Source organism: Amyelois transitella, chromosome 17, assembly GCF_032362555.1.
Source record: "Amyelois transitella isolate CPQ chromosome 17, ilAmyTran1.1, whole genome shotgun sequence".
NCBI lineage: Eukaryota > Metazoa > Arthropoda > Insecta > Lepidoptera > Pyralidae > Amyelois > Amyelois transitella.
The window spans coordinates 4,461,744-4,478,597 of NC_083520.1; the positions used below are offsets into that span (position 1 = coordinate 4,461,744).

General features: G+C 32.8%; 1 protein-coding gene across 3 annotated transcripts in view; it reads left to right on the forward strand.

Annotated features, from left to right (window-relative positions):
• Positions 1-16,854, forward strand: part of LOC106143441 (long-chain-fatty-acid--CoA ligase 5) — a 43,598-nt gene that overhangs the window by 6,228 nt on the left and 20,516 nt on the right. Inside the window, exon 1 of one of the 3 annotated variants that reach the window (XM_013345529.2) lies at positions 9,102-9,203. The exons of 1 other annotated variant lie outside the window; for it this stretch is intronic. The gene's annotated coding sequence lies outside the window, so the exon portion shown is untranslated. Of the gene's footprint in view, positions 1-9,101; positions 9,248-16,854 lie in introns of those variants that run through there. One more of the 3 variants, XM_060948839.1, reaches the window with a different exon arrangement.

Genomic DNA, 16,854 nt, shown 5'->3' on the forward strand with positions numbered 1-16,854 from the left:
ATATATATGATTCTATAGTTAACTGTAAATACATTTTTTTATTTGCCACCAAATCTGGGTTACGCATTTGATTCGTGATACCTACAACCATTTTTTGTTTTCAAATAGTTTTTATGATATAACTGTTTGGTGGTATGACGTATTTAAATTGGCCACATTGTAATAACAGCCATCTTTCTTTTGTAACAACATATTTTTTAACAAGTCATGTAAGTAACATGACTTGTTAAATAAAGCAATAATTTAGTAAATAGTTATATTACTGGTTAAACATGAATTTTTGTACAAGTTTAATACGTTAAATTACTTAAGGTAACTTCAGTAATCAATTTATTTCATACATGTGGACATTGATTGCAAAAAATATACCTACCACGTTTATTTAATTTTATCCGATATCTTACTCGTACTGTCCATAAACTTTTCTGTAAAAATTTGATTGGCAGTAAGTGGTTTTTTTTTATAATATGAAAACTCGTTTATCTGCGACCGTTAATCACACAAAGGATAATAACAAATCCGTGTACACAATAGCAATAACAATCGTATGAATGAACGAACAATGCTCGATATGTTTTTTGCGATCACCAAATATGTGTGTCAGTCAGTTCAGTGCCTATAGCTGAGTGTATAATGTTATGTGGTTGTTCAGAACATCGGCACGGGGTCAAAGAATAACGTTTAATGCCAGAAATTCTTTGAAAATCCATGAGTTTCGGTCTGTGTCTTAACACACACAAGGAGTGAAGATTTCTATTATTATCGTCTCATCTCAGTTGCCACTTGCCAAGATAAATGCAATCTTTCGATGCACTTGACAAATTGAGGCCATTGAACTTTCTTTAATCATGTCATATCGGATGGAATCATCTGCCGGACAATATAATCCTAAAATATTTCATATTTCCTTTACTTCTTATCTCATCTTTTCAGGTACCATATTTTCGTTATTTCAAATAAAAAAATACTTGTCAGTCATCATCATCACTCATCACTTAGAGTAAACGAATTAGAATAATGCAAAACATACAACCTGTATTTTCTTAGTTGTGTTAATATAGGTATTAACACATTTTATATTTTGAGAAATCACAATGAGTTTGTTTGTATGGATAGGTTAATAACCAAATATATATAAACCCCAATAAACCAAAAATAATAATATCCTCTCTCTCCCTCTCATCTCTGCGTGTTCCCGGTTGCACCCTCCTCAGAAGTGTTTCGGGGCCCGGGGTCCGCCTACCGACTATATAAATACTACGGATGCCAATATTAATATTTCATACTAATAACATAATGCGATAGTTTATTTGTGTCTTTGTTGAACTGTATACAGCTATAATACATTAGAATAGGTACTTAATACAAAGGCTACAAATTATTTGTACACCCGGCCGAAGATGCTGAAAAAATTTATTTCATTTCTTATGCCATTGCAAGTATTGTTCTTATGACTGATTAAAATCATAAAGAAGCTTTAATATTATATAAAACATATGTAGCAGGATAATTTTCTTCGTGTTTTTTTTTTTTGCTTCATGCAGTTTATTATCCAAGATTTTCTCTACCGAATGACCATTTACATACCCATACATTATGATTCTCGTTATATCACAGCATGTTACTGCATCCAAAGTTATCACATCTGCGTTATACTGTTCTTTGTCCCAACGTAGGCGCGTGGCTCCATCTGCCATGCACCGTTAGTCGACACAGTAACCGCAAACTGGAGATTAATGTAACCAGTCTGTGCAGGACTGGCTTCTGATCCTAGGCTTGCTTCATGCTTATGTAAACTTATGTTGCCATCAGTATTATCACATTGTTTTTGTATTTTATCGATTAGACCATCTATAAAATTTTAATCGTCAAAAATTTTATCAATATCTAATAGAACACTCATAACATTTCCAAACTTCGAGTCCAACAGTATTTTCAAAGCTGTTGTAATAATTAAACCAATTTTTTTTGTTAATTTCATCAGTAAGAATATCAAACGTTGCTATAAAAACTAAACAAACAAAAAACCTTTTCTTATATTTCAATCAAAAATTAAACCAAACGATATATGAATTATCTAACCAACAAATCATCAGTGTTCTGTTTTGCATACTAAATCAAACACCGTAATATAAACTGCAGTAGTGACGACCGTCACGTAGGCGCACTCGGTTCTGGTGGTACCAGTTACCTCATCAGTTGGGTTTGGGTCCAATTTCTCCAATAGTCGTTCTTTATCATGATCATTTTTATTTATCATCATCTTGATTTTCGATACATAATCTTTTGCCATTAAATCTTACACGATCGGAATTTCGTTCGGAAATTCGGGAAAGATATAAGTATATTTCTTAAACAAATAACTATTATGAAACAATAAACAAAGTAATGTTTACATTCTTCGATATACCAAAGCCAATTGTGATGTAAGTGGAAATATTAAGGAACATAAAAGTGCATTTTGTCGTTTATTTTGCGACTGAGCTGATTGTTACAGTTGATGAAGATTGCTTGACTCAATACAATTGCAGTCAAACTAACTGACATAATTGTTCACGCAAAACGCTTTTGATCCTATATCTAAAGCTCTTCTGAAAATCCTTAATAAAAAACACATCTTATTTCAAAGGCACCTCCGGTAAGCTGAGATAAAATGCGTAGCAATTATAAATCTATTTTATTCTATGTACCAACAATAGACACTTCTATTTTAATTTCGTCATGAAAATGTATCTATCCTGTTATTATTATAAATGCCAAGATTTGTAAGAATATGTGCTATTGTTACGAGTTCTCTTTCACAAAAAAAATTCTGGACAGATTTTGTTAAAATTAAGTAGACGAGTAGAATATAACCTGGAATGGAAACTTATTTTATAAAACTTATTATTTCATTCTTACAACTTGAAAGAGATTTATACAATAAAATGGAACAGTTTCAATCCCTTTTGGGTTTTCAAGTTGGTAATTGTCACACATTAGCAATAAGGACATTTCATTGAGCTGGCTGATATCTATCGACCTCGATAAAACTTTCATGAGTAATGCATAATGCAGTAACGTTCCGCATAGTTCACATTTGGTTAAAAAAAATTATGAGTGGACAAATAATGATAACGAAATGGAGAAATAAAAATATTTATAGCAAACGTTTCAAAAATAATATTTTATGTAAATTTGCACAAATTGAACCATTTTTTTCCTATTTTTATTTTTCTTGGCAGAGAGTGCATAGCATTTTTAATAAGTATTTGCTGTAAGGGTCGACTCAATTACGTTTTCAGTAAACAAATCTGTTCATAGAACTGCATATTATTAGTCTCTTGAACCATTTAACATTATCCTTTTTTAAAGGGCTTGAACAAAAATGTTTATATTCGGTTAAAAACCTGCATTGAGAAAAAAGTGACTTGGTATGTACGATATTGACTAATATGACTTAATAATTTTCTTGATCAAATCAAAACTGAATAATTTAATAAAATCTGTACAATTACTTGCCTACATATTAAATGTACCTACTCGACCTGTTCACGGAAATCTTTATTATTCGTCTACCATTGTGAACACTGTCATAACTTGGCATATCCGCATGCACATTTAAAAGTTGTCATGTCATTTCTTTATAAATTGCAGCAATAAAATTTAAATTATTATCATAAAATTTCACGTGTGCTTGTATTTGCGATTATTCTGCTGATTTAATTAGGCAGGTAGGTATATTTTATAAGCAGTTTTTTTTAATGGAGTAGACCACGGCACTGGTACTTGACTGATTACTTTTAGCAACATGTATATTTTTATTGTACTTAAATTATCTGTTGTGGATTGGTTTAGAATCCAACCGCGTCCATGACCAATTTTTTCTATGTTACTTTAATTTTATTTGATAGTCAGGCAACTGAGTTACTTAAATTATAATAAGATTCCCTTGCAAAGTCGCGAAAGTAAGATGAAAAGCGTTTCATGTAATTATATACTAAACCTTATTTACTTACTCAATTTATTTGTAATAGTTTACTGTTTAAACAATAGGAAATGCGCTTTTATTGAAAAGTGGTCTCCAGGTATATCCTCTTAATATCGTGACTATGAAAAGTGGGCCAAGTTTGCTTCACAGTTCTGCGCCAAAGCTTTAAGCTGGACCGGTTGGGAGGGCGTCGACCCCGCAACCTACTCGGTACAATTCGCGAGATCGTACCTAGCTTTAGATGAAATGTTCGATCGTGACTGTGTGTTGCGATAAATACGTGCTGTTATGTATTTATTATTATATTCTAACTGGCTGTTACTAGGGGCGTTGATCGTAGACATTAGATACTAGAAATTAAGGTTTCCAGTGTAGTCATCCTAAAAATATTTTGAGTCAGCTTAAGCAAAAACAAACAAGTCTTTTCATAATAGTTATTTATTTATTTGGGTTGACATACATATAAGAATGTAAAACGTTCTTCCCATACGATGCCGACCGAGTAGTCTTATTCCTAGTCCACCGCCAAACTTTGATTTAAAAGCTGAATTGGCACTCGTTTGACATTTCCTCCTCTTGATTATGATTCGCAGAAGTATGAGCTTTTTCCAAGCTTATTTTTTATTTATTAAGAGTTAAGCGGTCTCAATACTCGGAATGATACTAGTACAATCTACCCGTACCCGTAAAATGTAGTAGTAGAATAAGGATCTTACCTTTCGGTTTGTCACTTGAATGTTTCGTTTGATTAATAAACTTTTTATTTATTCTTATCTCTTTGCTATAAAGGGAAAATATTTTACATTTTGTTTGTTTTAACAAATTTAATTCAGAGATATAGCTGAAGTTATGTTACTTCATGTTATGGAGGTATCCACAACATATATTCCTGAAATACCGTCAGTAACGGAAATGTAAAGTCAAGATTGTGATATAATTAAATTGCATTTCCTTGTGATTGTTTACATTGAAAATTTAATAAATACTTGAAATCTTATCTATAATAATTGATACTTGAACATATAGTTCGATTTGTTAATTGAATACCTACTTATACTCGCTTTATTATTATCATTATAGATCGGCTTATATACTTTGGATTCACAATTTGAATCTTAATGATAGAATTGAAAATCAAATTGTGCTAAACTAAACGGTGCCTTTCAGTCTTTTGAAGACTGTAGGCTCTGTCTATCCCACAAGGGATATAGTTGTCATTATATGTTATGTTTTTATTATCATTAGCATTATTCAAGTTCACAATGACTATTATTTGCAAGTTATGAGGAAAATTTTCCATTTACACTTAAAATTCATATTATTATACAAAAGCAGTATGTGCGTGCACTATCTTTATAGTTGCTAAGAAAGGAGCCATCATTGCATTATGTGTCCGCAACATTAGATTTAATTTAGTAAGATGACCATATTAATGTTAAGAAAGCGGTATTAAAATATTATAATCTTATTTGATTTATACGTTAAGGTAAGTACTTTACTAGCACTCATCTGAGTCTTCTTTCCCCGTGTACAAAATAACATTAGTAATTAATTTTGAAAATATTATAATTTCTGTTTCAGATTGTTTATTAATATTGCCAAATTTAAATATATAACTTACGTGATATGCACTGTGTGATCATTAACTTAGCAAAGTTGTTCCAGAGTTATGAGTCCACTACCTTACATAAGTGATTTGAAAAGGTTACTCTGTTTTTTTGCACAAAGCAACTATCATATAACCTTTACAATCCAAATGCTTAACCAAAACTTTGTTGTTGATGTTGTTTGATTAGCTAAGCTTAGAATATATTTTACTAAGTCACCTGCTACATTATCGTCGGATAGTATTAAGTGATTCTACGAGTGTGCTACTCTGCGGAAAACGCGACTTAACCAGACGGCTTATATGTCCTGATGTCCTGATAAAACGAAATCACATGGTCACTGCATAAATAATGACGCGTACACTAGAAATGGCGACTGCTTTTGCATTCATCGCTGCATAGAACTGCATGCAAGTTCAAGGCTGGTCAAGTGAGCCCGCTTCCCATTGCAAACGTATTAATTCAACTCACAACCGCAACTACCACCATTGTCTATCACTCTGGGGAGGTCGACAACCCTATAAAAGATTAATGATACTATTGTAGGGAGTTATAGCCGTTTTCGCCAGATGCGGGTATTTGCATGGCGCATACGACTACAAGATTGTGTAGTTTTTATGCTCACTCTTATCGATTAGGAAAATTGTTGTGAAAATATTTTGTGATATTTTTATGATTTGATTCCAGCAAAGTAGAACGGTTTCCATTGAACTCTTGTATTTTGAATCATTTATGCCTGGAGACAAAAAAAGTGAAGTGAACAGTGAAGCTTCATCAAAACACAACCCCAAATAAGCGCACCGTGTCCATTAATATTTAAAAATGTTGTCTCATTATGAGAAAGCAATATGTTATTGTTTTTTTGTTAATAGCGTATTGAGTTAACGAAATCATGAAGGTTGCAACTTTTTGCGAAATATACGCTTTTAATAACAAAACTTGCCAAGCCTTAAATGAGCAAATTTTAAACATTGCGACAAATGTTGTTTGTTAGCTGTATTTGTAGCAAAAGCAAATTTACCCATTGGTACGGACTAACACAACTATTTAGTACTGCCTGGCTAAGAAAATAAGTAATAAATATAGGCAAAGACAGAAAAGCTTTTTAGAATAAATTCCTTAAATTAATTCGTTTTGATTATTGATTATAAGTCTTAAAGAAGAGTAGGTTAAAGTAGTGAAGAAGAAAAATATAATAAGTATCTAGTATTAAAATTTATATATCTACTAGTAGAAATAGAACATACTCGTATGTATATTTTCCTTTATTAATATAAAATGCCTGCAATAAGGGTTCATACAGACGAACTGCAAGTTGTAAACGTCAGAGTCTACTTCAGCCGTCGCCATCTGTCGACGGCAGCCGACGACGCGTCGGCGGCAGCAGTCAATACGTCGACGGCTGCCGCCGACAGGTGGCGATGTTTGCGGTTCTTGCGTGTTTCGTCCGCCATTTTGTCAGTCGACTGCAAATAGACGGAGAGTGCGCAAGCGTCACGCATCCACAAAATGAGCTACCTTAATGTTATGGCGAGTCTTTGCTCAGCTGGTATACTTTTCCGCATCACGGTGTCTTGGCGAGATATTGAGGCTTTCAAGATAGTTGTTAACTCATCAAAAGAAGCGATTGACATACGAAAGTAATTGAAAAATTTTTTTTCGTTCTCTCGTAAACGTGGATAGAGTGTATAAAAATCTCCCTCTTGTTCTCTATACATTAATATTTCTTCAACCCACACTGAACGTATCTTTCTTTTTCGTTGTTGTCGGCGACGGCGGCGGAGTAAAAGCAATAACAGTGTTTCTTCCTCGGAATCCATTTTGCAACTGGCTCCTATACCACGACTACTAGTACGCGGCATTCTAATACTGCAAACGTCGCCTGTCAACGGCAGCTGTTGCCGCCTATCGGCGGCAGCCGTCGACGTATTGACTGCTGCCGCCGACACGTCGACGGCTGCGGTGGTACCCTGCCGTCGACACCATGCCGTTCGTCTGTATGCGCTCTAACATAACATGCACGACTGTCCGTTTCTAGTTCGATGCCCTTGTTGGTTTATGTTTATTTTACTGCATTGACAGTGCATAAGTCAATACAATATGCAAAGTATTTCGTAAGATTGCGCATTCATGGTAACATTGTATCACAAATAGTCATCAATAATATTTGCTACGCATACAAAAGGAACTCAAGGTATAGCTAGATTCTATAGAAATGATAGGATAATGTTGACAGTTACAAATGATAACCATGTGATTTTACGAAGCAAAATTAGCCAGTAGCACTGTTTCGTGGAACAGAATAATTGGTTGTAGAATTTTACGACTCCACGCTTTTGGTAAAGGCATAATTTGGTCCATAACCTTAAGAATACGGCTACAGTAATGAAGTGGATAGTTTTGAAAAAGGAACGTTTTTATTACGTGTAATGAACATGAACTCGGTTGATTGTTAAAGCGGTGCAGAACATTTTTTTGTGTAGATTTCTTAATATTACATATATTTTTGTTGTTTTTAATACATTCATTTGTAAATATTTATTGTCTTTTGATAGACTTATGTTTCGGACAGCGATCATGATCCTTTTTCAACTCAATCATTTTGCGTAAAATTTGTAAGAGCGAAAACATCTTCAGCGAATAATATGTTCTATCAAGTATTCGATATGACGAAACATTATGATTCTGAGATATTTTGTAAAGAATTCTTTCTTTTTGATTCCAAGTTAATAAGCTTCAGTAGAATACTTTTAACCTCCATATAAAACTCTTATTAAAGCACTTCATTAATATGCATAGGAGGTATAAAACAATTCAGTAAAGTTTCGTCATCATCTCATAATAAAGCCTCTACAGCCCACAGCTTGAAATAGGCCTTTCTCAGTAAATGCCACTTGCCCCGGCCGTGTGCTAAACTCATCCATTTCCAACCCACTGTCTTTCTAATGTCGTCGACCTATGTTGCCATTGCCAGTGGATTAACTGCGTTCATTTCTTTATCATTATCTGTCTGCTAGCTGCTTTTATCATGTCTATGTATTTTTTTTGTATTTTGTTATTTGTATGAGGATACAAAATAAAACTTAAAAGACACAGGAAACATTACAACAGTACAAAGATAATTGTACAAAATTTAATCTAAGAAATTACTTCCAACTCCTTTACATTTCTTTTCTTGGTAAATCTTCTTCACTTATTAATTTCACTTGATGGTTAATTTCTGACAAGTCTGAACTGAACTCATTTGAATTTCTCCAGACCAATTTTGGAATAATCTTGAAGGAATGGGCGGTAATTTTTGTTTTAATTTTTTTTTCCTCTCAACCACAAAATTTAAATTTACAAGTATACTTGGAAAATTCAGCACAAAGAATTCCCATTCAAAATCCATCCCCGCAAATCACTTCAAAAATTCCAATAAACGCCGGCTGGAGTGCTAACCGTTGCGACCCGTTTATCAAAAGAGAGAGGTACTGCATGAGGGAGGCGGTACAGTGGCTCGCGGCGTTGTGCACAAGCATTGTCGCATCGATCGGCCGACCCGACGCGCGCGGTAACCTGCGCACGGGCACCTCAAGTTGTTCGCGCGTAACTTGAACAACGGACGCGCGGTTTTCAAAAAACTCGTAAGCCTGTTTGAAGTGTTCGATGTCGTAAAGTGTTTATTGATGTAGGTAATAGTTTCATGATTTATTAGTCGTGTTTTCGTTGAGTTTTATATAAAGCGTTAAATAGAATAAGAATTAAGTAAACGTTTTTCTGGTCCAATGGAATTATTATAGGGTTTATCTTATTTGATTATTCGTCTATCTCCCACTTCTCGTATACATTTATTTGAAAGCAAATAAAAACTATTTTCCACATTGGAGATAATTATGTTTATCAAACCAATTTGTCCTCATTGACAACACGACAAATATTAAACTTTGAATGGCTGCGGATTATACTATATTTGAATAGATATTTGTGTTCGATGTGTTTCATGTCACTTAAAGTATTGAAGTGTTTGCCTATATATTTTTTTATGTTGAACCGACTTCAATGTAAATTCAATCAAAAATACATAAACTAACTTTGTTTTGTTTTATGACTGTTAGTGTGGCCCTATTACTGAATGAAACGTTTTTGTTAAGAAATAAAAAAACAGTTTTACGGTGGTTTTTATTTAAGATTAAATCTACGTGTAGGTAAATAATAAAATTACTTAGATTACCTTAAACGCCTCTGGTGTATAAATAGTAGTTAATCAATTCCTAAATTTTCAAGCATAGGTACAAGTTTCCGTCTAAAATATATAAATAATATTCAAATCATGATCGCCGGCATTCAAGCATCACGATTTAGTCTAATTCTATGGTGTTATACTCTATAGCCATTGTGCGTTTCTAGGTCAATTGAACCTTAGACTAAAAAGACTTCTTTGTTCGAAGTTCAGAGTCTCTGTAGCTCATTATCTCTCTAAGCATGAGCGCATATCACTTATTTTTCAAAATAATTCGAAATCTATCTTATGCGAAATTTGGAATATTTCCTCTCTCTCTCTCTCTCTCAGCATACAGTATGCTTGTTCTTATTTTCTTAATAAGCTTACCTTTTGCCATATTGTCTAAAAAAGGTCACTGACTGACATATCAACGCATAACCCAAACCACTGGGTTTAGAAACAGAGGTCACGTAGTTTCTTTACATGTTTTTTTTTTATTTCCTACTGAATGGAATTTCTTCTTCGGACAGTCCTTGTCTCGTGATGAAACGATAAAATCAAGTTTATAAAGAGGTTTATTTTGCCTGGTACCAGGATTATTTGTATTAACATTTAAACTATATTACTATTTAATTATTAATTTCCAGAAATTAAAGCTCTTACAAATATTGCAACAGATGCACTTTGCGTCGAATTAAATATCATTAATATTTGTATTACTTCCTTCTTTGAAGGTTATTCCATTAAAGATGGGTGATTGTGTATATAAATATGAAATCAATCACACTATTTTTTTATATTTACACCGTAAAGTTGAAAAAATCGATGCCGTAGCTGTTTTGATATATACTAATAAATAATACAGTTATATACACAGATATAGAATGAAATTTAATACATTATTATACTGGTGTGAATTCACAATTTTGCATAATTTAAATTTTTGCTTACATTTTACAAATGTTAATTTTTTTAATCATGAATTTATTGTGTAAAACCGCAGTGGTGTAGTAAATAAAATAATTAACCATTGTTCGCTCCAGCATTGAGCAATAAAATATTGCAGTCAACAAAACAAGGTAGCCTTGCCGTTTGTAAATTAAAATATTTAAACTTTATTATTGTTTACTGGCAACTTAGTATTTTACTATCCATAATCTTATATATAAAAATGAATAGCTAAATGTGTTGGTAAGCGCATAACTCAAGAACGCCTGGACCAATTTGGCCAATTCTTTTTTTTTAATATTCGTCGAAGCTCAAGGATGGTTTTTACGGCGAAAAAATACCAAATAATTGCCTGAAAAACCTTGAAAACAGTCCTTTTCTTTATCCCATACAAACGTTTTCTAACTAATACGTACAGTCAATCTTTATTGCTAATGTATAAAGTTCACTGTTGTCTAAGCAATGTAGGTCTAATAGATAGAAACAAAAAACTGTCATATTACAAATCTTTTTGACAGAACGAAGTCTGTCGGGTCCGCTAGTTCTAAATACAAATACAGCGGCATGTTTTGAACAGAAATTTAAATTTATTATACCTATAGGATATTGGGAATCTGTGTAAACTATTAGCGGTAAATTATTGTTTGTGCCGTGAAAGTTGTTTTAGCTGTTAATCAGATTACAGTTTCAAATGACGTGATTTTAACGAGCTGTTCCTCCTGGTTTTGTTCTCATAAAAATGGTATAATACTTTTTGTACTTACAAAATTATGTATCTATATAAGTTTTTGGTAAGATTGTTATGAAAATATATAAAATCGGTTCATTAATAACAAAACAAAATGTACAAACCTATCAATTATTAATATTTTCGTAATGAGAGCGTAGTATTTAGCCTTTTTTGAAAAGTATTTTTGAACACACCTATACTTACTTGAAGCCCTGCATTGCACACATCTTGCAACAACATCTGCTATGTTGCAATAAATTTTTATCCAACTTTCCCGAGGGTTATTTCAATTGTGCATTCTTTGAATTCTTCTACGAAATACTTAAAACATCCTGCAACACTGAAACAACAAAAGAATAAAGACATAACGATAAACATCATTCATTATGTTCTCATGTCTTAACATAGTGATACATTGATTCAGTCATTGAGCGTCGGTTGTTCAATCCATAAGGTGCCTAAGTAAAATGCGTTAACAGTACGTGTGGAGGCACAAGTTCAAGTCCTGCCTCGGCCATGTACCAATGACGCTTTTTTGAGTTATGAACATTGGTTTGAGTGCTAACCAATGCTCTTAAAGTAAGGGGATACATCGATGAAATATATCTGGCTTAAGCTTGGCGCAGAAACCTCCGTTTACCTAGTTGTAATTGCTTCTTCCTTAAATTAAAAACAATTTCCTACTAAGTAGTCACAAAGTGCAAGAAGTTGGATTTATTATTTATTATGTATCTTAAGGGTATTATTTTTTTTCTGCCATCTGAACTGGGGTAGATTCTGCCATTAATTCGTAAGCAAAATAGTAGGCAAAACATTAAATTAAAAAGTACTTATTGTATGAGTCATCTGTGCATGAGTGTCATTTGGTATGCGCGATCACAACGTCTAGGAAATGCCATTCGTATGTAAAATCATAATGAACGAACTATTAAACTGCAATATATGTAGGTATACAAGAGGTTTTGTTTTTGATATTTTTTTTACACATATTGAAAATAAAACAAGTAGCTCTCGAAAATCTTGTAAACTAAAGAATCTTAATGCAATTGCAAACTTGAATTGTTTTCATTTATATTTTGTTTTATGAAATAAATTTACAAAAATTTACAATAACAACAATGATAGGTACTAATGCCCACTTGGCATAAATAATGGTACATTTAATTATAACAAATTGTTTTACATTCTTATATTTATTCCACGTAGGCGATTTAAGTATACATGAAACTCGACTTTTGAAAGTCGCGTACTGAATGGAGATAGTTCGATTTGCATTTAGACGATACTGCGTTTGCACGGCCGACTACTGGCTACATAAATGTTAATGGCTCTAATTACGTATTTCACTACGCGGATGTTTGTTTTCATTAAGATAAAGTCGGATTAAGTATGCGCTAACTATGTCAGTGCGGGAATAACTCACGAGTTTAAATCTAAAGACGGACTTAGGGCCGTATGCATCAAAGTGGAACAGGAATCTTTGAATTGCTAAGTTCTAAGGACTCGTTTTTCTTTAGATCTCGAATAATATAAAGGATTACTATTCAACTATTCATGTGATATGGGCTAGGCCTTATGGGTATCCTCTTATTATATTGCTATTAAGTACTATTTGATGAGAAGTAGGTGCTTAATATTAAGTATGTTTAGATTTGAATGATAAATCTTTGAAAGCATATACAAAACATATGTTGTGAAACAATCACAATATATTTATCTAATCAAAAAAAATCCTAAACTTGGATGTTTAAGTTTCAATCTTCATTTTCTGTGCTATCACACTGTTTAAGATAGGTAGGTACTCTCTGTTACCAAGCAGAGGTAAAGCAAAAGTTTGGTCCATTATGTGATATCACTTTCCATTAACTGTAATTTTACAACTACGACAGCCTGTGAAGTAATTAAAACGGCATCCAACTCTTTGGTATACCGCTTTTTTAACTGTAATTGTGAATCTGCAAAAAAATTTGTCGGATAGCGAATTGGTGGTGGTGACCTTATCAAAACACGCTGCGCCTGAAGTTCAATGAACTCGGTTTGTTGTGATCGAATGTTCCGATGTTGTTAAGGTACGAACGAAACTGCATATTAAGATAGGTCAGGCAGATGACGCAAAGAAGTTATATAGGTAGAATAATAAAGTTAATAGATTAAAGATAATGAACTGGGATCTGGATGAAATAAACGTCTGCCTCACACATGTTGTATGAAAGATTTCACACATCGTTGTGAAATACCTGTAATTAAAAAGTTTAATATCTCGAAAATGTCGATTTCATAATAAATTTTTAGAAATTATATGTACAGATGATAAATTAATTGCAACTGTATAAGAGGGTGATGACACCTGAATAGGCCTACTACGGTAGAACAAGTTTCGATGACATCCGTGTAATTTTATTGTCTCGCAAACCAGATCGAATCTATCCACCGTTAGGTGTGAATGGTCCGATAGCGGAAATATCAAATTGTTTTATTTGTCCCTATCAGATGAGTTCAAGTATGAAACAAAGATAAAATATTAATACGCCCATATTTTTTTGCATATACATTTTACACATCTTCGACATTTATGATATTAAGAACTAGTTTTTCAATAGACGGATAAAAGTTATCTGTGCATTAATCGCAATACGGCAAAAAACAAAAGTACCTAGTGTAGAAGCGAGAAAGACACTTTGACACTGCTTGCGCTTAATTCAAAAGTTTGTTACAGTGTTATTGTTAACTAACAACTCCTATTTTATAGCCCACTCTTTCCGTCGTATATTGCTTCCGATTATTTAAATTGTAACTGAGTTTATTACACAGAAATTTATATAATACTTGTCATAATGCTTTCACTGCAATTTATTACTCATCAGTCATATTCATAATGCACATCTTGAGTTTGAGGAAGAAGGAAGCCTTTGGTTATCTGAACTATCTTAATTTCACTTGCATAATACGGAACAATAATGTTCTTGTTAATTTATGAGCTTAGTCTTAAGTAGGTATATCTCTATTAACAGAGCTTTCTATAATTCCAGTTAAGAACTTAACAAGTCCATATACAATAACAACATTATAAATACATTCTTCACCATCGACCTTCACAATATAGTTTTTCGTAATAAATAACTATTTAAATATTCTCATATTTCTATATCTTTCTTTCTATAATATTTTCATCTAGTGAACATTTTTTTATTACGATTTTTTATGAATTGTTGTGGGACTTCTGGAAGTGCTAATGTGTCAGCATAGCCACAAAACCTTCTCCGGTACACCCTTGCAATTTTGAGGGCACGATAGGATCGCATAGCATTCCTTAACGATACTCAATCGAATGTTTACCTAACAGTGTTCTAACCTAACACACTAATCATACTTATTGAGAATAATACCTCGAATGCATTATCCAGTACTTGCAGTTAGTAAGAGCGAAACGTTTTCAATAAATCAGTTTTATTTCCACCAAGTTTCCGCCATTATATCTGTTTTGTAAATCGTGGAGTCGTGAAGTGAAACATTACCGGCGTGTTGTTTCCTACTGCGATAACTGTTTCTTAGACCTGTTTCTAAAATCCTGTCACAACTAAAGTTATAAAATATGGCATTTTACTTGATTATTCGGAATAAATTTTTCATCAGTTTTATTCTTGCAAAATTCAATTTTATTCATAATGTTATTGTAATGAACTTTTTTGATAAGAGCATGTTTCGTATTTATTTATTATTTTATATTGTGTCTAATGTCCAAAGACCCAGGAAATCCTCTGATGTCAAGAGCTACGTCTGTCTTTTTTTCACGAGCTCATACCTGAGGCTCATAATAAGGTACTCTATGCCTTTATTAAGTACACTTACGTGACGTACGTCACATCAACGCGTTTAGCTGTTATCGATTCAAGTTTTGAACCAGCCGGCATGTTGTTTTCAAAACGCTGTCACATTACTCGGTGTCGAACCTAATAAAATACGGTTTGATTTCGCAACAATAAACAGGAATACTCGATAGGCGCCCCACTTCTGTTTCAGCTTGTTGTTAGATGAAATATTGCTTATGGCCGGTCGTGATTCAACATGCCAATTAATAACCTGCTTGTTCCTTTGGTCTAACTTTAGTTCAGGCTTTAATGGATTTCAGTTTAAAAGGAACTAGGTATATGTTCATGAGTTCACACTCCGTTTCATAATCAAGTTGTATGAAAGAACCAAGGGCGTGGACACGTAGGTATCTGTTTCTATCGATCCAATGCCAGTGCCGCAGTAATTACTGAATAAAATATACTGTTTTCTATATTTAAGCAATATAGATTTTCATTTATACTGCAATAGTAAAGTTTATGATTTTTTTTCTTATGATAAAAATCAATTTTATTCAGAAGAAAAGCCTTCGCACGCAATCTTGGCAATCTATTAGACTATCCGAATTAAAATTATATTATGGATCTCAGTACTTACTATGTTTGCCCATAAAATAATGAACACGAAACATAATCACAAACAAAGACAAACATACACACTGTACCATTAATAATATTTTAGTATTTTTAAAGCAGTAACCAAGTAGAGTTCTCTACCTTTGATATAGTAGCGCTCTGTGTTAATTTGTAGTTAGGGATTTAACTGCAATTATCAGACCAGTTTATAGTTCCCTGAGGCTTTGAAAAATATACATTTTGCGTCATTGGGCGTTATTGCTAGACGTTTTGATAGTCGCTTTTGATTATGCCATTCAAGTCGCATCGTTGTAAATTGTAGATGGTCCAGTAATAATATACTCATAAAATTGTAATCGAATGTAGTCATAAAATGCAGGTGTATATTATGTTCATAAATAATATTTTTCTGACTTGCTTGAAATCACTTGATATCCTGAAACTGAAATAGCAGAAGTAAAAATTTATATATGCCTATGAATCAAAATATCCTTACAATCTCAATAGAATACAAAATCAAATCGATTGAATAGACCTGAAAAATAACGTAAAAACATCAGAAGTGGCAATAGTTAGAATTCATTTTATTAAATACGTAATATAGAACCCAACGTCTTTTTGATATTCTTTTCAATGATTCTAAAAGTATTAAATGTTTTCGTTCTTGTCAGATTATAATTTGTCTGTAAAAGGTGTAAACCCGCGTTGGAAAAAACTTCTAGGTTATATTAAGTTGAAATAATTATAATCCCTGTTACACCAGTTTCATATAATTGAACTGTCAACCGTAAAAGTCAAGCGTAGTCTTTTATAATACCTTAATTTAAAAATAGAAGACAAGTTGTGAAATTGGCTAGTATTGAATTAATTTGAACAGATGACTCTGTTCAACTTTGAAGTGATCTTTCTTATAATCCAAATGTTAACAATTAACAAGAGACAAAATTAGTACCTATATCAGTTATTCCCTA